Below are 20,656 nucleotides of genomic sequence, written 5' to 3' on the forward strand. Positions count from 1 at the left end.
GCAGTTCCATGGTGAGGTGAGGGTACCAAGGCTGGAAGCCCTACCTAGTGCACTGGTTTGGATGGCAGCCTGAATGGAAGTGGAGAGGTTCTAGAATGCTCCTGATAGCTATAGGTTTGACCTCAGAGTAGCTTACTGGAAAGAGCCTTGGTGAACCCCACTCAGAGGGCAACTTCCTTCTCTGCAGATGGAAGAATGAAGGCTCAGTAGAATCATGCAAGACGCATCAATGAGCCACGTTCATGGTCATAAAAGGGCTATGAGCAACAGCTAATAAAGATGTAACTGGACAACGGAAGGCTCCAGGAATGTAAGGTGGACGTGAAGCAAATGTACCAACTGCAAAGTGTGCTGGGTTCTTTTGCTGACTGCAGGAAAGTCTCGGTTCTATAGGAATGAAAGGGGAACTCATTTTACCTGAAGCCCTTAGATGACAGATACATTTACCCCAAATTCCTAGTATTTTTGATATGGCCAAGATTTTAAACCTCGCCAGTTTTATAATCATAGGGAAGCTGGTAGATTTAATGAAGCCTCCAGGTGCCTCTTGAGAGATGATTACAGTTCTAATTAAAAATGGAGGATGACAGACAAGAACCCCATAGGACTCTATAAGCAAATGGCATTCATACACCTTCTTTCATGGACAAGATTACTTTGTTCATGTCAAAGTAATCTTTGGGCTCTTTCCAGTGGTAAGTGTCACCAAATTCTAATAACCTATGAGATTTAATGTGGTTCAAAGATCAGAAAATGTTTTAAATTGTAAGGGACAAGAAAGTTTATCGGCCAAGCCAGACTTCCATTTCTTTTATTTCATATACCTGTACTTACCATCTGCATTGATTACATATAGCCTAGAACACAAGAGGAGTCACCTGGATGAAGTCTGTCTTAGTGTCAAGTCTAGGCATGGAGAAGCACAAGGGAGAAATGAGCAGGGCAAATGAGGATTAGGGCTCAGAGTAGGTTGTGGGACCACAAATCCAGGTAATCACACGAGATTTAAAACATTAACAAGGAGGTCTTGAAGTTCAAGGCCATCCAATGTATAGGCTCAGGAGATCAGGAATATTGAGACAACTGTTTCAGAAGATAGAACTGCTAATAGGAGCTTGTCTTATCACAAGAAGGGTGGTCTTCTAACCCCTAGTGTGCTGGCCACGTTGGCTAGTCATTGGAGAGTCTTGGCCCTGCATAGGTCCTGAAAGGGAGGTCATTCTACTTAATCTCTACGGGAGGGCTGTGGAGGAGGGGTGTAGGCAGAGAGAGCCGGAAGCAGAAGGGTGTGGCTCATGGGAAGGCTTAGGCTTGGGTGGGGCCTCTGCCTATGGATATAATACAGCCCCGGGCCTGGATCTCAGGAGGCTGCATAGCCATACACCTACTTCCAAAGGCAAAGGTGCTGTTTCATCTTTAGTATGCACTTGCATCTCTTCAATCAATGCATATCTTTTACCAAGGAGAAATCAAAAAGGAGAGAGTTAGGTCAACATGAAATCAACTATATCATTGAACAAAGGGTCTATCCAGAGAAAACCATAATCTGAAAAGACACATACACCCCAATGTTCATTGCAGCACTATTTACAATAGCCAAGACATGGAAGCTGCCTAAATGTCCATCGACAGAGGAATGGATAAAGAAGATGTAGTACGTATACGCAATGGAATAGTACTCAGCCACAAACAGGAATGAAATAATGCCACTTGCCGCAACGTGGATGGATCTAGAGATTATCATACTAAGTGAAGTAAGTCAGACAGAGAAAGACAAATATCATATGATATCACTCATATGTGGAATCTAATATAAAAAAAGATACAAATGAACTTATTTACAGACTTACAGATATTGAAAACAAACTTATGGTTACCAAAGGGGAGGGATAAATCAGGAGCTTGGGATGAACATACACATACTACTATATATAACATAGGTAATCAACAAGAACCTACTATATAGCAGAGGGAACTCCACTCAATATTCTGTGATAACCTATATGAGAAAAGAATCTAAAAAAGAATGAATATATGTATATGTATAACTGGATCACTTTGCTGTACATCTGAAACTAACACAACATTGTAAATCAATTACACTCCAATAAAACTAAAATTTAAAAAAATCAAAAGTGTAATGCAAGAAACATCAAGGACTCCACTGTGATTAAATCATGGATGTGGTGCCCACACTATCCATGGACCCTGCATTGACTGTACTGTTAGGAATCAGGGTACAGGTCTCAGAAGTCCTCTGACTCACGATTCATTCCTGGATAGGACGAGTGAACCAGGCAGAGCTCCCATCCTTACAGACACAGAGCCTGAGGCAGGATGTCACCCTGAGAGACTGAACTGCAGGCTTTAATAATGATCATCAGGTTTTTTTTTTTACCAATGACTGGAAAGGTTTGGAGATTCTCCCCCACCAATGTCCAGGCCTGGGCAATTGTCTGCAGGGTGTAAGGATGAAGAAATATTCCTGAACCCAGGCTGTGGTTGCTTTGAGGCTGCGGATCCCTGAACTCATCTCCAGCCTCGATTCTTGCCTAAATCCCAGATGTGACCCACAAAATATCTACCCGTGATTTCTCAATAGACTGTGTTTCCTTTGCTGGGAATGCCTTCTCCCTCTCTGTCAATACCTACCCAAAACATCTCCTCTGAGACACCCTCTAGGCTGAGCTACTTTCTTCCTGCTCTGTGCTCTCCAAGTTCAGTGTACGTAACTCTATTTAAAATATATTGGTGATTATTTGTCTACTTGATTCTCTCACTCGTGAAGCAGAGAGTACTTTGCGCTCAGGGACCATTTGTTTAAGTACATGAGTACTGTGTGCCTTACCCAGTGCCTACCGTGTATAGTATATGTTCAATCAATGCTGGTGGAGGGAAGGAAGGAAGGAAAGAAGTAGGTTAAAGAAGGAGTAAAGACCTCTAAGCAGGCAGACGGTAGTGTCAGGCTCTTCCAAAAGGGATTTTGGCCAGCCAGCCTGGGACAGACCATCTCGGGAGATCTACAGAGGAGTGGGCCATGGTTGTTAGTGGCTGCAGGGCTGTGATCCCCGGTGCAGCTACTGGCAGAACCCTGGGGAATCCCTCTTTCTTGGCCCAGCTAGTCACTTAGCTTCCTGAAAGGCCAGTGCATGGTTCTGTGCTGGCGACAGTTCTGCAGAGCCAGCCAGCACCGGCCCGCGGCTGGCTATGCCAGAGGGCGCCTAGCACCCCAGAGGCTGGGCCTTGCTAAGTTCCGGCACTGTCCTACCAGCTTCCTCTGAGGCCTCCGATATGTGATATTATCGTTATTTGATCATTATTAATAATGAAAAATAGTTAACCTTAGTTTTGGTGAATTGCTTTTATCTGTTGCCTATTCCTCATCCAGCGAAAGAGTTTGCAGAGCTGGGTCCTCATTCAGAAATTCCTCAATATGCAGCTTTTGAAAGTGCTTCTTAATTCTCCAAATATTATCCGTTGGTGACAAAGAGTATTGTAGCTGACAACCCTGAGTGCAACTATGAGGATTTTTCAAGATCTCCGAACTTGACAACACAGATCTCTTCTATTTTCCACTCCTTGCCATTCATTTCTGCAAACCACTAACTTCAGCGTTCAGGAGATTCAATAGAACATTCAGCAAACATCCTTCACTGCTCTTAGAAATCAGTTCTGTCGATGGATAAGCTATTCAGAGAAAGTGCTTTTAAGCTCGTCGTTGAACATGGTAATGTAATATCTTGCAATCGCAGAGTCAAAGTATGTTGGAACGAGAAGGGATCTTGTAGGTAGACTTGTCTGAACTGAGGATGCTAATGCCCGGCTGGAGAGGGTAAGTAAGTTGCCCAAGGACACACAGCGAGTGAGTGGCCGAACCTGGCTTGAACGTAAACATGATGATCTTAAACCACCTTTCTGCCACTAAGTATTGATGTATGTGTATATGTATGTTCATATATATGTACATATATATGGTAATATATATGCATATATATATACACACACACACACACACAAACTAGAAGAAGCAAGTCTTGCATCACATAGACCAAATTGTCTATAGAAAGCGATAGCCCTGCTAAAACAATAACCCATTTAAATATAGGGCATCCTGGTCAGGAATAGGCCCAGAGCTTCACCAGCCCTGGGCCCTGATGGAAAACAGGGCATTGTTTCCATCCAAACCTTGCACTGAAAGGCAGTCTGTCAGCTGGCAATGACCTCGTGAGACAACTTTGGGGAGAGCAAAGGGCCGAGAAGAGAAAGGCCTCATTCTCGCTGCAAACAGGAAAAGGAAAGAGAAAAAGAAAGCTCTGTCTCCACACAAGGTTTGCTGGGCTGGCTATGAACTGTTCCAGTACGTTCCATCAAATAGACGCCTTCATAGAGTCAAGCCAAGCGCGAACAGCGGGTCTAGGACTCCCATTCCCCGGACACGGGCAGGCCGGCTCCCGCACGCTCCCGCTCTCTCGCACCCTGGGAGAGCACTTATATGGGCTTCATGAGGCTAAGCAATACACACTTTGTCTACACCCTGCTATTTATGGGTTGCTTGGGGCACCCTGTGCTCTCCACTGCCCTTCCCCGGACAGTCGGCTCCCGCAGACCCCGCATTTAATAAGGGACGACAGTAAATGCAAAAGGCTCTGTGTGACCCCACGCTCCTGTCTTCCCGGCCACCCGTGCTAACTGCACAGGAAGGACAATCTGCATCCATCCGCCTATCCGCCAGGCTCCCCTCCTTGAGGTTAAATCCATTCTCCTCTTTCCTGCCTTGGAGACATTTCACTAAGCCATCTCTCTAAGATATCTGTTTCTATTTTACCACTGCCAGGGATTCTTTCGTTCTTCAGCGATGGAACAACCATCTTGGAAAACTAGAGCCACTCGGAAACCTGTAAACCACCACCATCGCCTCCCGCGGGGGGCCAGGGTCGGGGTCGGGGGGGCGGTCTCTGGACGGCCTCGCACGCGCGGAGTGAAGGAGCCAATTTGTCCTACCTGTGGCTGACCTCCAGGTGCACTTAGAAGCCTGGTGCTTCCCCTGCGCACGTGGTGTCGGGGCGGGTTGCAAAGGGGCGGGAGGCCCGCGTGAAAGCAAGAAGCGTGTCCGGGCCGACAGGCTGTGTGAAGGCTGCGGAGGAAGACGGCCGAAGTGTCCCCCGGATGCAGGACCAAGGCCCGTCACTTTGGGGGCCTCTTTCACTCCGCTCTTTTGGGGGTTTCAGGGCTCTCAAGGCTGATGGGTCCTGCATGAAGAGAGTCACGACTGCTTCCTGTCCGCCCGTGGGCCGTCACACAAGCCCCGAGCCCGGCCGCCTCTCGGCCTTGTCTTCATCTTGGGCTAACCCGTGGTATCCTGAAGACACACAAGACAGAGAAGGATGCGTTAACTCGCCTTCTCCCCACAGAACACAGTTCACCATTGCAGCACTGATTAAATACAGGACATTATCTCACCATAATGCCCTCCTGGCGGCGTTCCCAGGAAAATTCTAACTAATCATAAAAATAGAAAGAAAAACGCAACCTAAATTCCATTCCTCGTCTTAAATGAGTGATGTGTTCACTTTTATTTATTTTTCTGGAAGCGAGGCGGGAAAAGAAAATGAATTTTAGGGCTTAGGAAAACAAGCTACTAATAGTACTAAGTAGAGCAGGGCGGTGGTGCAGACAGTGGGGATGTAGCCGGCAGGGCATGGGCGAGTCCTGGCCCTACCCCTGGCTGTAAACTGCGAGTTTTAAACTGGAGCACCTGGCAGGGCAAAGCCAGGATGGGGCGAGGAAGTCGGGTGGTTGTGAGGCCATGTGTAGACACATACGCACACACAGACTCACACGCCCACACAAACTAGGTGCTCAATAGCATTTTTAAGGCCCTGGCAGGCAAACGCGCTGCCAATACTCCTTTTACGCAGGGCCTGCATGCTTCTCTAGCACCGTCCTTTCTGGAGACTCTGGCATGGTTTAGCTATTCCCTGCCTGGAAGAGTTTTTCCTGCAGGTTCTGCTAGCTAATTTCTACTCACCCTTTAGAGATCAGAGCAAATGGTATTTCCTTCAGGAAGCCTTCTCCCAAAACCTCTACCCTGACTCCAGCCCAGGTGCTGGAGCTCTAAGCCTGCCCTTCCTGGCTGTCACATGGCTGTAATTAAGGCACTAATTGCATAGCTGGTTGTTTAAGGGCTCTCCCCTCCCTTAGACCTAAGAACGTGTTGGTCTCATTAACCATTTTGCACGTGCCTGCCTGGTAGGCAGTAGTTGTTCAATAAATGCCCATGTTGGATGAGCACTGATGGGTTGGCCCAGCCTGTGAATGGTCCCCTGTGTCACTGGCAGGTCCCAAGTTAAGCAGCAACAAGCAGATGTGGAACCAGATCATGGCTTGCAACACTAAGTACCATGCCCCTCCCAAGTGATTTCTGCTCTTTCCTGCTGGGAAGACTTCACGGGAGAGTTCAAAAGCCTGAAAACCAGCTTCGGAGATGCTTCTCATAATGGTGCCCTGAGTGAAAAGAAAATAAAGGACCCCCCCCAACCCCTCCTGCCTCTACCTGCCCCCGCTCCTGGCATTAGAGTCCCAAAGCTGCCATTTCCCATCACGGCTAGTGCTGCAGTAATGGGCACTGCTACTTGATGGCAAAGTTCTAGCTGGGCTAATTAAGCATACTGAGCTAATAACCTTCCATTTTGGGACCGGTATTATTCATAATTTAATGTATTGCTGCTGAAACATTAACCTTTCGACAACTGGCATGCTGCCCACAGCAGCCCAAGTGCTGACCATCTTTCAGTAAAATGAGTATTATTGTTAAAACAGGTATAAATCATTCATGGCTGCTGCTTTTGTGTCAGACCCTACGTGAAAATAAGCAGTAAGCTGGGTAATTTATTTACCTTTTGGTGATTATTTTTTATGATTTTATGATCATATTCAATGATTCATAAACATTGGCCCGGTGCCATTTTGTAATCATTTCACATTTTAAATACTGTGTGGCTGTTCTGCTTTTCATCTTTAAAAATTTCAGGATTGATACCAGGCAACTTAATCCAGACACAAATGCAATTTCATTTGAAAGAAATAGGGTGGGGAGGGGGGAGAGGAAAGAGTCCCAGCCCCATTCATTTGAACAAAACCATTTTCAACAGAGCTGATTGGAGCTTGCCCTTGGTACAGCGTTGCACTTACTGTAGCAAACTTTCTTTGAAGTTTAACACACAGAGGGTGCCTTGAAATCTGGATAAAAGCACAGGAAAACAGTTAACAAGCTTCTGGTTGGAAAGATGATGGGAAGGAGCTCAAGGGTGGAGGGAAGCCTGGAAACTCTGGCCTCGGGCCAAGAAGGTTGGAAGCCACAAGCCTGCCTGCCAGCACCTGGTTGGAGAATGTGATTACATCCCCCGGGATCTGGAAACTTTACTGCCCGCCCGCCTGCTCCTGCTGCCCGTGCTGTGTTTGGGCTCCCGGAACGGTTCCAGAAATTAGCCCTTTCTCCTTCTGGCAACAAGTAGGAACTGGAGGCTGAGAGGCAGGCAGGTCTTTCATGGCCTGAGAGCTCAGGAGACCTCCCCACCTTCCACAGGCCGTCTCCGGGGGGCCCTTCATGGCTCTTCAACCAGTGAAAACACAGAATTCCCAGTAGGTAGGAGCTGAAGCCGATGTTCTGATGGTGGGAAGGAAGCGGGGCCAGGAGCAGGCAGAGAGTGTGACATCGTGTTACCACTGCTCCTCCAGAACGTCCAGGAGCAAGCTGGCTTCTGGAGCCTCATCTCACGCCAGGCATGCTGGCACAGAGGAGCGTTCAGCCAGGGGAGACAGGCGCCGTCGCCCCAAACGTGGGAGATGAGGTCTGGAAAGGCGGCCACGGGTATGTGCTGTAAACAAATACCCACGTCCACAGGGAAGCCCAGGCAAGAGCAAGATAAGAGAGGTATTTCTTTCTGGGACAGTCTGAATTGTGTAGCTCTGAGATGGCGGCTTACTGTGTTTTCTTCCTTCAGTTTGCTTAATTTCCCGTGTACCACTTTCATGGTTTTTTCAAAAAAAATCGACTGTCTGGTTTTAGATTTTACCTGTGGATATATATACATATATCTCCACAATAAAAAAATTAAATAATTATATATTAATTAAATAATGTTTAACAATGCTGCTAGCTAGCCTAATGTCAGGAGGTTGTAAGCGTTAGAACCGTAGGGGCCCCGTGACCATATGAAGCGGGACTTATTGTTTCCCTCCGTCTGTACGTAGAAGTTGAGAACACAACCCTCAACCTCCTGACGTTAGGAAAGCAGCTTTTTAAAAATATATATTAACTAAGTAATTATATATATAATTATTTAATTTCTCACTGTGGTAAAATATATATAGCATAAAATTTGCCATTGTATGGTTGTTTTTTTAGTGCACAATCCAGTGGTGTGAATCACTGGATTACATTCACAATGGTGCATATCTCTCACCAGTAACTATTTCCAAAATTTCTCATCACCCCCAAAAGAGACTCTGTACCCATTAAGCATCAACTCCCCACTCCCTCCTGCCCTCAGCCCTTGGAAACCTCGAATCTACTTTCTGTCTCTATGGAGTTGCCTATTCTGGATATTTCATACAGGTAGAATCACACGATATTTGTCCTTTTGTGTCTGGTTTATTTCACTGAGCATAACGCTTCCAAGGTTCATCTATGTTGTGGCATGTATGGGAACTTCATTCCTTTCTATGGCTGAATAATATTCCCCTGTATGGATATACCACATTTTGTTTATCCGTTCATCTGTTCATGGCCATTTGGGTTGTTTCTAGCTTTTGTCTATGAGCATTGTTTCTGGCTTTTGGCTGTGAATTGGTCTATAACAAACTGAGTCCCTAGTATACAGGGACTAATATATTTTTTCATTAAAGGTCATTGGCCATTATATACACTGATCTACCTTCATCTTGAATGCTCTGCCTGTTAGCTTGGCAGAGCTGGCCTGGGCACACGTGGCAAAGCCATTCATGCCTGGTAATTACTCTCCAGCCATCCTGTCAGCACTGCCACCTAAGAGCACTTCTTGTAGTCACCTTCTGGCATCACTGAGGCTGGTGCCAGTTGTGAATTCTGCACCAGTAGGTTCCATTCTCTATATTGGACTTGATAAAACACGCTGCTTCTCAAGTATGATAAAGAACAAATTAAGAAACATAATAACCTGGCATGAGTGAAATTCCCCTTCAATCATGTCAGCCAGAGCAGATGTTGTCATGAAATTTGATGTTATGGATTTACTTCCTAATATAAAGTCTAAGAGGGAAAACAGCATAAGAGCTGAAATGTGAATTGGACATGTCTACAGAGTGTGAATTGGATTCAAGACAAAATATTATGAATGGTTAATAGGGTCAGTCTAAGTATACTTGCTGAAATAATCTCTTGGATATGCAAATATTCTGAGAACTACACTGTCAAATATCTATTGTATCCTCTTATCTATGTGTTCACAGAACTGCTACATGTTATAACAAACAAAAAATGTGAATTTAAAAAATAATGTCACCCTAAAATAATACTTTACTTTGAATAGTAATTTTTGTTGTCAGGGTTTTTTTTAACTTTTGTCACACACCAGCCAACCAGGTTCTTAAAGCGGCATTATTTGGAAATATTAAGAGGTGAGCTTTGTGCATCCTGTTCCCAGCAGAAACAGAAGTGGGGCTGGGGGTAGGGAGGGAGTGGGAACAGGTCACATGCTCAGCTTGATCTGGGTCCCTCAGTCTGCCGTTAGCACCTGCCATGCCTTGGTGTTACTGCAATGGACCTTTTGCTTCTACTTGATCTGGGGTCCCTTCAGTGGAATACCTTTTCCTGGGAACATTGTCTTGAGGACTTGAGATGTTAGCTACATGTTCACCATCTCACTATAATAATCAGCCCATTACACCTGAGGATGGGGGCAAGGAGAATTCGGACAAAGGACACTTGGAGAGAAGCCTTCGGTTTCACTGTTGGTAATTTCCAGGATTTCACCATCAAACTGCTCACTAAAACCCTTAGCGAGTAACCAAACTGTGAGCTTCATTTAGTTTCTTTCCCTCTCCTTTTCCTAATTTCTGTGAGTTTGGCTGGTGAGCAGGAAAAAAAAAATTAAAAAATGGTCAGCAGATGGATGGCCCTCACCTCCCCCCACCCCGAGTCATGTCCTACAGAAGTTCCCTCCCCCCTCCCCTCTTCTCCCTCCCCCACCAGTTTGCAGACACTTACTCATCCATGTTTCCCCAGCACTTTGAACTTCCCTCTATGATAGCACATCTCATGTTGCATGACAGTTCATTTGTTTTTGTATATGAACTCCTCAGGGTGGGGATTATGTCTCATAACTCTTTCTGTCCCAATCACAGTACTTGGAAAATTCTAAGAGCTTGATGAACATTTTCTGGGTTTGATGAAATAACAACTTTTGTTTACAGAGTTTTTTTTTTTTTTTTTTTTACATAAGATCATCTTTCTGGATCTGCGAACCAAACTAGGGTTGTTCTGGTGAATACTGTGAGAAAGACATAGAAACCAAGACCAGGAGTTTAGTGATTTGGCTAAAGTCCCAAGGTAACTGGGGGGGGGTCTCCTGATGTCTCTTGTCAAACCCCTTGTCTCATGGCTTCTCATGGAATATTTGGTGATGTGACCTCAAAGGAAGAACTGGCCAAGTCTCTTTGGCACGAAGTCAATTGATAGGGGAGATTATGAAAGACATCTGTCTCCACCTGGAGCATTAGGTGGGTCTCCAGAGGACAGCCACTGAAACTCTTTCCAAAATAATGGGGCAAAATGATGTGTTTAGTTTCCACACCTTGGAATTAGGTACTACCTATGGACTCAAATATGACCATTTGGGCAAATCTCTCAGTGAAGTGCTGAGGACATTTTCTTTTTGAGGGACTCTGGAAAAATGATCACCAATTAAGGCAGGCTGACTTACAGTTCATAGACTTAGCTATATAGACGATGTAATATTACTCAGCCATAAAAAGGAACGAAATTGGGTCATTTGTAGAGATGTGGATGGACCTAGAGTCTGTCATACAGAGTAAAGTAAACCAGAAAGAGAAAAACAAATATCATATATTAATGCATATATGTGGAATCTAGAAAAATGGTACAGATGAACCTATTTGCAGGGCAGGAATAGAGATGTAGACGTAGAGAATGGACATGTGGACATAGGAGGGGGAAGGGGAGGGTGGGACAAATTGGAAGATTAGAATGGACGTATATACACTACCATGTGTAAAACAGATAGCTAGTGGGAACCTGCTATAAAGCACAGGAAGCTCAGCTCGGTGCTCTGTGACGACCTAGATGGGTGGGATCGGGGCGGGGGGAGGGAGGTCCAAGAGGGAGGGAATATAGGTGTACATATAGCTGATTCACTGCATGTACAGCAGAAACTAACACAACATTGTAAAGCAATTATACTCCAATTAAAAAAAAAAAATTAGTGGGAACAAACAGAGCATCCAGAGAACAACCGCTTCTGGGCTGCAGCTGACTTGAGGTGTTGACCTGCTCTGCACTCTCTCCACCTGGCTAAGTCCCAGTCAACTTTCAACACATAGCTCAAGTCTCACTGACTTTAGGAAGCCTTCCTTGGCCATCCCTTCAACCCTGCCCTCTGTCCCCCAATGTGCTCCCACAGTGTTTCATGTTCATTTCCATCATTACACTGTGGAGTTTGTCCCTCACTTGACTGTGTGCTCCCTGAAGGCAGGGGTCTGTCCAATATGTCTGTCACTGGGCCATTCTGAGAGCACATGAGATGATGTAAGTGTCCTGCAGAGGGACCGTGACCACCAGATATCAGCTTACAATACCCAGCCATTCACTGTGCTTGGTGACACAAATTCTTACATAAATATATCCTCGGCCACTGGTTTTTTTTTTTTGTTAACAATTTCTGTTTGCTAATTCTACAAAACAAAAACAAACAAACAAACAAAAACACTTCCCTGGTCTTGTAGGTCAAAATTTGTTCTCGTGGCCTTCAAGACCTTTAAGATTGAGATTTCTTTGGATTCAGTCTACCCTCTGACTCCTCATCTCTCTCACTTCACCATGTACATGCTGACCTACCGTCTCCAACCTCTGTGCTTGTGCACACACAGTCCCCTCTGCCTGGAACACCAGCCCCAGAACCAGGAGAATCCCCTCCATCATGCAAAACCCAGATCACATGGCCCTCTGAAGTCTTCCCAGACCCCTTTCCCCAAGTCATGTTAGGCTTGTCTCCTCTTAGTTCCCTGAGCTTCTGCTGCTGCCTGACCTTTCTCATCATGCTCTGATTATTTCTGTTTCCTTTAATTAGAGTGCAAGCTCTCTAAGGGCAAGGATCTTGTTCTTTTTTCCCACACCCAGTGCCAGGGGCTAGGTGGCTGGATGAATTTTTTTTTAATTAATTAATTTATTATTTTTAAAAATTTATTTATTTATTTATTATTTATTTTTGGCTGCATTGGGTCTTCGCTGCTGCCCACAGGCTTTCACTAGTTGCAGCGAGCGGGCGCTACTCTTCATTGCGGTGCGCGGGCTTCTCATTGCGGTGGCTTCTCTTGTTGCAGAGCATAGTCTCTAGGCACACAGGCTTCAGTAGTTGCGGCTAGCAGGCTCTAGAGTGCAGGCTCAGTAGTTGTGGCGCACGGGCTTAGTTGCTCTGCGGCACGTGGGATCTTCCCAGACCAGGGCTCGAACCCATGTCCCCTGTATTGGCAGGTGGGTTCTTAACCGCTGCAGAACCAGGGAAGCCCTGGATGAATGTTTGTGAAAGAAGAATCTGTATAATTTTCCATTTAATGAAGTTGAAGTTCTTTACCAGCTCTGCAAAGACTTTAAATGTACACTGGTTTTTGTATGGTGTCAGCTTTTGGTTTCCAGGACTTTTGTTCTAACAAAAGGAGAGTGGGAACCCAGGAGTAAGCAAGTTGCAAATGTACAAACTCTCCTTCTCTAAGGGCCATGAAAGGTTGAGCACTGAGACGGCTGCCATCCTGCTGTCCAATTTCACCCTGTTTATTGTATTCTTGGGCCTAATCAAGATGGCCAATGTGACATTTGCAGCTAGTTTTATGCAAGATGCAAAATCTTGTGCAACAATAACCAGAAAAACTGTTGCAATTCTACGCAAGTTGGAAAAAACTGGGGGCTGATTTGGCCTTTGCAGATGTGACTTCATTTCTTTGTCTCCATCATTCATCACAGAGGCCCTGCTTTGGAAACGTTAAGTAATTAAAACATCTATCAACTATCCATCGACAGCGATGGCGGTGTGCCTGTGCGTAGTCAGTCGGTTCCGTTCCAAGGGTGTTCTCATGTGATAATTATGTAACAACACACTTTGTCACTATGTGGGTAATGAGAAATGGTCATGACACTGTTATCTTATCAGGCATTATTAAGTTTTGCTAATGGATGAGACTTTCTATCTCACTTTAGTTCTAACTTTCTATCTCACTGGTTGGCCAGTAGAGTCACTTGCAACACCAAAAAGCAAGTGTTTAAGTATATACTTTTAAATTAATTACTACTTAGTTTTATTTATTTATATCCAGCCTTACAAAGAAAGTAAAAGGATTTAAGGAAGCTTCGAAGACACAGAGAGGTCCATGTTACAAGCGGGTGTCTAAATGGAGGCCCTTTAGGCAACCAACAGACGCTGTCACGACTACATACTATGAGATATCACTTTACTGACACATTTGCCTTTCCTGACTCACCCAACAAGGGTGATAATTCCCGCCTCTGTACCAGCCCTGTGCCCTGAATAAACCTATCCTGTAGTGTAGCTCCTATCATATTGCAAGTCTTTATTCTCATGTCTGTGAGCATCTTGGCGGCAGGACCCTGGCTTATTTACTTTTGTACCACATGTACCTAGCACAGCTCTTCGGTTAAGCAAGATGATTGATGATGATGATGATGATGATGATGATGATGATGATGATGATGATGATGGATATTATTGGGCAGACTCAATTTTAGATGTGCCCTCTCCTCCCAGATTCCCTTTTCAGCCCATCCCTGAGCACACCCACCAGTACCTCTCCGGCTGTCCCTCCTACTTCCCCATCCATCTCTTCCCCATCAGGCCCTGTTCGCAAGGGGCACAGTCCTGCAGTGAGTCTAGTCGTCTCTGCTGTGGTTATAACGGGGTTAAAGTTGAGGTTTCTAATCGCTCCCATGAGGTCTTATTACCTGTTGATTAGGTCCTTTTGGGATCAGCATCAAACTGACAACAATAATAAACACTCCCTTCTTGGAACTCAGTAATGACCCTGCCTGCCCCACAGGCCCGGTGGCTATGGGGAGGGGCACTGTGTGGGCCTGGAAGTGGCAGGCCATGCTAGGGGGCATTTCCTGGAGATTTGGTGGTGCAGGCGCAGAGGTGCAGCTAACAAGCCGAAGGGCACCAGCTTGAGATTTTTGCCTGGCTGGAGGCACCTCTGTTGTTACAGCACAAGGTGCTCAGAGGACCCTCCACAGCCAGCCCAAGGACTTGAGGGATGGAGCTGGGTGGTTTTTCCACAGGACTTGAGGAATTTCTGGAGAATGGTCCTGTAACTGTTTCATGTGTATTTCGCCAAACTTTTTTTCTATGTGCATATAAATGTGAATGAGTGAGTGAGTGTGTGTGTGTGTGTGTGTGTGTAGTTTTAGTGTTCTTATTATAAAAATGCAATCATACTAAACATCTTGTTTGGCAAATTGCTTTTTTGTTCACCCAACAATCTCTCTTGGACACTTTTCCCTATCAGTGCTTAAAGTTTTGCCTCAGATAATGTGACCTACAAGGGCTTAATTTCCAAAAGACACAAACAGCTCGTACAATGCAATAACAACAACAAAAAACTCAATCCAAAAATGAGCAGAAGACCTAAATAGACACTTCTCCAAAGAAGACATACAGATGGCCAAAAGGCACGTGAAAAAATGCTGAACATCGCTAATTATTAGAGAAATGCAAATCAAAACTACAGTGAGGTACCACCTCACACCAGTCAGAATGGCCATCATTAAAGGTCTACAAATAACAAATGCTGGAGAGGGTATGGAGAAAAGGAAACCCTCCTACACTGTTGGTGGGAATGTAAATTGGTGCCGCCACTATGGAAAACAGTTTGGAGGTTCCTCAAAAAACTAAAAATAGAGTTGTCATATGATCCTGCAATCCCACAACTGGGCATATATCTGGAGAAAACTGTAATTTGAAAAGATACAGCACCCCAATGCTCATTGCAGGACTATTTACAATAGCCAAGACATGGAAGCGACCTAAATGTCCATCAACAGATGAATGGATAAAGAAGATGTGGAATATATACACAGTGGAATACTACTCAGCCATAAAAAGGAATGAAATAATGCCATTTGCAGCAACATGGATGGACCTAGAGATTATCATACTAAATGAAGTAAGTCAGAAAGAGAAAGACAAATATCATATGATATCACTTTGTGTAGAATCTAAAATATGACACAAATGAACTTATCTACAAAACAGAAACAGACTCATAGACATAGAGAACAGACTTGTGGTTGTCAAGGGGGAGAGGGGGTGGGGGACGGATGGATTGGGAGTTTGGGATTAGTAGATGCAAACTATTATATATCAAATGGATAAACAACAAGGTTCTACTGTATAGCACAGGGAACTATATTCAATATCCTATGAAAAACCATAGTGAAAAAGAATATGAAAAAGAACATATATATATGTATAACTGAATCACTTTGCTGATTAGAAAAGTGATTAGTAGAAATTAACACAACATTGTAAATTCAACTATACTTCAATAAATTTTAAAGAAGTTTTGCCTTAATGTGATAAAGAGCATTACAGTAATCCAGAATAAGAACAAAGCAAAATACCTTTAACCATTCTCTTGTTGTTGAACATTTCAACCATCTCCAATTTCTTGGTATTACAAATAAAGCTACAATGACATCCTTATACATGTTCTCATGTACTTGTGCAAGTGTATATTATGAATGGTTGTGCCTATTTACACACCTAACAGTAATGTCTAAGTGTGTCCTTTCTGTGGCTCCTGGTTAGTATAATTTTATTTATTTGTGACAATTTAATTGTAATAAAATATACCTCAGTGATATTTTAATTTGATTTTCTCTGACATTGCATTTTTTATGGAATTAAAAATATGTAATTCAAACCTAAATAAAAATTATAAGAATAATCCAAAGAATTTCCATGTACCCTTTATGCAAGTTCACCAATTCTTTATATTTTGTCCCATTTGTTTTAGTATATTTTTTCTCTTTCTATATCTGTGCTATCCAATATGGTAGCCACTAGCCACACGTAGCTATTTATATTTAAATGGAATAAAATTAATAATTCAGCTCTTCAGTTGCATTAGCCATATTTCAAGTGCTTGGTGGTCATGTGAAGCTCTTGGCTTCCATATTGTCAGAGCAGGTATAGAACATTTCCATCATCATGGAAAGCTTCACTGGAAAGCTCTGAGTTATATGAATGCGTATTTTTGAGCCATTTAAGAGTCAGTTGGAGAAATCATGTATATTTACCCCTAAACACTTCAATGTGTACTTTCTAAGAACATAAACATTTTTTGACACAACCACAGTACAATGATCTAAATCAGAAAATTTAACATCAATATGACATTAATCCACTGACCCCATTGGAATTTCATCAAATGTCCCAATTTTTTTCTTTATGGCCATTGTTTCTCCTGGTCCAGGATCAAATCCAGGATCAGACTTTGCATTTAGTTGTCATGTCTCTTTATGTCATTGCATTTTAAGAATTAAGTATTTAAGTATTCAGTCCACACTATGAAATCCTCTGGGGTATGTAGCAGGTCTCATTTATCTTTCCGTGCCCAGCATTTAGAGCAGGGCCTAGAATGAAATCAGTGATTGGAAAAATGAACGAATGAGTGAATTTCTGTACCACCTCTTACTTCATTCTAATTCTAATCATTCTAATCATCATACCTCCTCATTCCCTGAAATCAAAACAGAGGAGGGTAACATATCATTATTTTGGAAACATATTTTCAAAAAGACACCTAAGAAAAGGTATTAATGTAGGGCTGTAGACTGGCACCACCATCTTTGGAAGACATTGTGGCAATCAATATTTAGAAGAAGATGTCTTCTTTGCCCTAGCAATTTCACTTCTCAGGACCTACACCAGAGAAATCCATGCATATGTGCACAACAAAACAAGCGTAAGGATGTTCACTGCAGTGTTGTTTGTAATAGGAAAAAAAGAAATAACCTAAAGTCAATCAGTAGGGCAATGGTTAAAAAATGCATGTAGTTATATCCATGTTAATTCATTTAAACATTTAAGAAATAGTTGTAACTGTTAACATAGTAGTAAAACACCTATTATGTGACAGGTTATGTTAGAGGTTTAAGGGACAAAGAAATGAAGACAACATCTCTTATTGAGCCTATATTTTAGTAGAAGGATTATGGAATGCACAGAAGCAGGTAGAAAAATGAGATGGGGCTCTGCATAATGACAACAAAAGATCTCCAGAGCATTTTAAATAGTAAAGAAACAAACAGGCAAGTTGCAAAATAATGTCAGGATATATTTTATGTTTAAAATCACAAAATAAATCTAGACATTCCTGTATGTACACGTATGCATGTGAATGAAAGTTTTTCCTTTTGGTCTGAACGGACACATGCCAAGCTGTTATTACCTCTGGGACTGAGTTTTGTTTTATCCTATCTTTCTTGATTTTGTTTTTTCTATGAGAATGCTTTCATGCATTGCTAGTGAAATTAAAAATAAATAAATAAGCACACTAATGGGAAGTCTAATCATCATGCCAGCTAAGGGAAAACAGACACTATCTAAGCATTAAAGAATCGAATGCAGTTACTACAGCATAACCAGAATAAAAATTGACCTGTAGACTCTTGCCATTCATAGGAAACAGCACCAACCAGTACATGAAATGCTGTGCTCTCACCAGCTTCAGCTACCAAGCTTTATTATTTATCCTAAGTCTTAGCAGTTTCAATATTCTCTGGGAGGAAAGAAGGAAATTAATATTCACTGTGTACTTAACACCTTCCAAACACTTGTCCTATTTACTATTTCATTCTGTGCCGGGAACTTCAAAAAGTATTACTATCCCTCCATTTTACAGATGGAAAAATCAAGGCTCAGAAGGTTTAACATGTTTGTGCAAAGTCTCAAATACACCAGCTAGCAGGTGATGGAGCCTAATTCAGATTCAGTCCTTCCCAACCCCCGAAGCTCACTGACTCTGCCTTTCAAGAATCCCTTAAGGATGGCTGGAGAGCGGGTTTGCAGCTTCAGGATCTCAGTGTCTGTCCTGGGTGTCTGTCTCCTTGTCCTTTTCCTCCATTTTTAGGGATGCTCTAGAACAAGCTTTGGGTAATGCCCTGGGCATGTTTGACACACTTCTCTCCAGAGTACCCCCATTTTTCTCTGTTCCCATCTGCCCATGGTATCCCATCTCAACAGAGAGAAATAAGGAACAGTGTCAACAAAGAAGAGAGGATGAGATAGTCAGAGAAAGAGAGGCAGGAGACCACAGAGGACTCGATAAATAGAAGACAGAGAAAATGAGCCAAGGGAGGGGAGAGGGGTTGGATCTGTGATACAGCGAACTATGGGAATCTTGGTCTCATGAATTACAAGGATGACAACAAAGCCACGCAGGAAGGATTAAAAAATAATAATAATAAACACTTTTCCTAATAGGATGGGAAGGGGTGGTTAGTGAAGGGTGGAGAGGAGAGAAGCGCCCCAGACACCACCCACTTTCCTTCTGTGTCGAGGGAAGCTGGTGGAGGGTCCCCAGACGCTGCCCTGGGGCCTGGCTGACCAGGAGGGAAGTCTGCAGCCCCTCTGGATTCGGGCGTGGCAGGTCCCCTCCACACCCTGGGAACATGTCCACACTTTAGGCCCAGACACCCGCAGAAGCCCTGCACCTTGTATGTTACTGTCTTAGGGGTTTTCAAAGTTTGCCCTTGGCCTGAATGTCTCTGGCCATCCATGCAAAATGATAAAACAAATTAAACAGTGCAGCAGCAAACCACGGGAGAAAGGGTGAGCGGAGAAGAGAGAGAGACAGAGACAGAGAGAGAGAGAAAGAAAAGCGGTTAGGACAAGAGACAAACTGGAAGGAGGGCAACAGGAGGGAAGAGGAAAGATGGCAGGAAAAAGAGACGATAAGAAACAAGGAGAGAGAGAGAGAAGCCGGCAGAAAGAAGGGAAGGGGAGGGGAGGGAGGAAGGAAGGTGTTTTATATTCCTAGGAAGGAATGTAGAATAATATATAAGAATAATATACAAGAATATAAGAATAATAGAAGACTGTTCCCCATATCCTGAAGGTCAGTAAATCTGGCTGGGAAATAAAGAACAAGTTCTAGTTGAGGGTTGGCAGAAGCCCCGAGGAAGTACGAGAACTTCTGCCAGCTTCCACAAAGCTGCCTCCTAGAAATTAACAACCCAGGGCCAGCCATTGTGCACACGACCCACGTCTATCCACGCTCACGTCCACATTACAGCCTGGAGGATGGGGCATCATCCAAGGTGTTGCTTTAATGTCAGTAATTACAATTAAGCAAGAACTCCCGTGGGATATTATCACATACATCTACTATGTGAACTACTGGGGTGAGGTAAGGTGGCGAGTGACACAAATACACAGGAAGGAATGTTCCAGAAGAGATAACAGGCAGTGGAATCAAACACGGATGGGAGGTCTTGATTTCTACAGATGGGTTCCATACACAGAAGCAGGGAGGCCAGAGGGTTCCCAGGAGATGAGATTGGAACATGGCAAAAATCCTGACCCACCCCATCCTAGGCTCTCCTAGCACATCCTGTTAAACAGTCTCTAAGAAAGGGGAGACTCACATGCTTTGTGAAATTGTATGTGGTAGCAGTCTAAGGGCTAGAAGAAATGATAAGAATCTCTCCATCCAAGGCTATTATTTTTATTTGCTTCAAAGCAGAGGCTAAAATGAAGGGGAAGGCCATTAGACTAGGCCTCAACTAAGGTAGTGCTTTCAAACTCTGGGTGTGACCCGTTAGCGGGTTGTAAAATCAACTTGGTGTTTTGTGACCAGCTTTTCTTCTCTTCCTTTCTGTATTCTTTCTTTCCTAATAGAATAGAAAATGTCAGCAAGTACCTCATGTAGTGAGGGTAAATACTGTTGCAGGAAACTTTTGATCTGGCTATATATGTATACATATTAATACACATACATGCATAATTATATACTGGGTTGTGAAGTAAAGTTCATTTCTTATCATGAGTTGTGGCCTAAAAGTTTTTTTTTTTTTTTTTTTTTTAATAAATTTATTTATTTATTTTTGGCTGTGTTGGGTCTTCGTTTCTGTGCGAGGGCTTTCTCTAGTTGCGGCGAGCGGGGGTTACTCTTCATCGCGGTGCGCGGGCCTCTCACTATCGCGACCTCTCTTGTTGTGGAGCACAGGCTCCAGACGCGCAGGCTCAGTAGTCGTGGCTCACGGGCCCAGTTGCTCTGCGGCATGTGGGATCTTCCCAGACCAGGGCTCGAACCTGTGTCCCCTGCATTGGCAGGCAGATTCTCAACCACTGCGCCACCAGGGAAGCCCAAA

At 43.7% G+C, this 20,656-nt stretch overlaps 1 protein-coding gene across 1 annotated transcript in view; it reads right to left on the reverse strand.

Annotated features, from left to right (window-relative positions):
• Positions 1-20,656, reverse strand: part of ZFHX3 (zinc finger homeobox 3) — a 423,800-nt gene that overhangs the window by 281,020 nt on the left and 122,124 nt on the right. Inside the window, exon 3 of the mRNA XM_082369757.1 lies at positions 5,002-5,359. The gene's annotated coding sequence lies outside the window, so the exon portion shown is untranslated. The remainder of the gene's footprint in view (positions 1-5,001; positions 5,360-20,656) is intronic.

The sequence above is a fragment of the Balaenoptera borealis genome, assembly GCF_965194805.1.
Source record: "Balaenoptera borealis genome assembly, chromosome: 19".
Taxonomy (NCBI): Eukaryota; Metazoa; Chordata; class Mammalia; order Artiodactyla; family Balaenopteridae; genus Balaenoptera; species Balaenoptera borealis.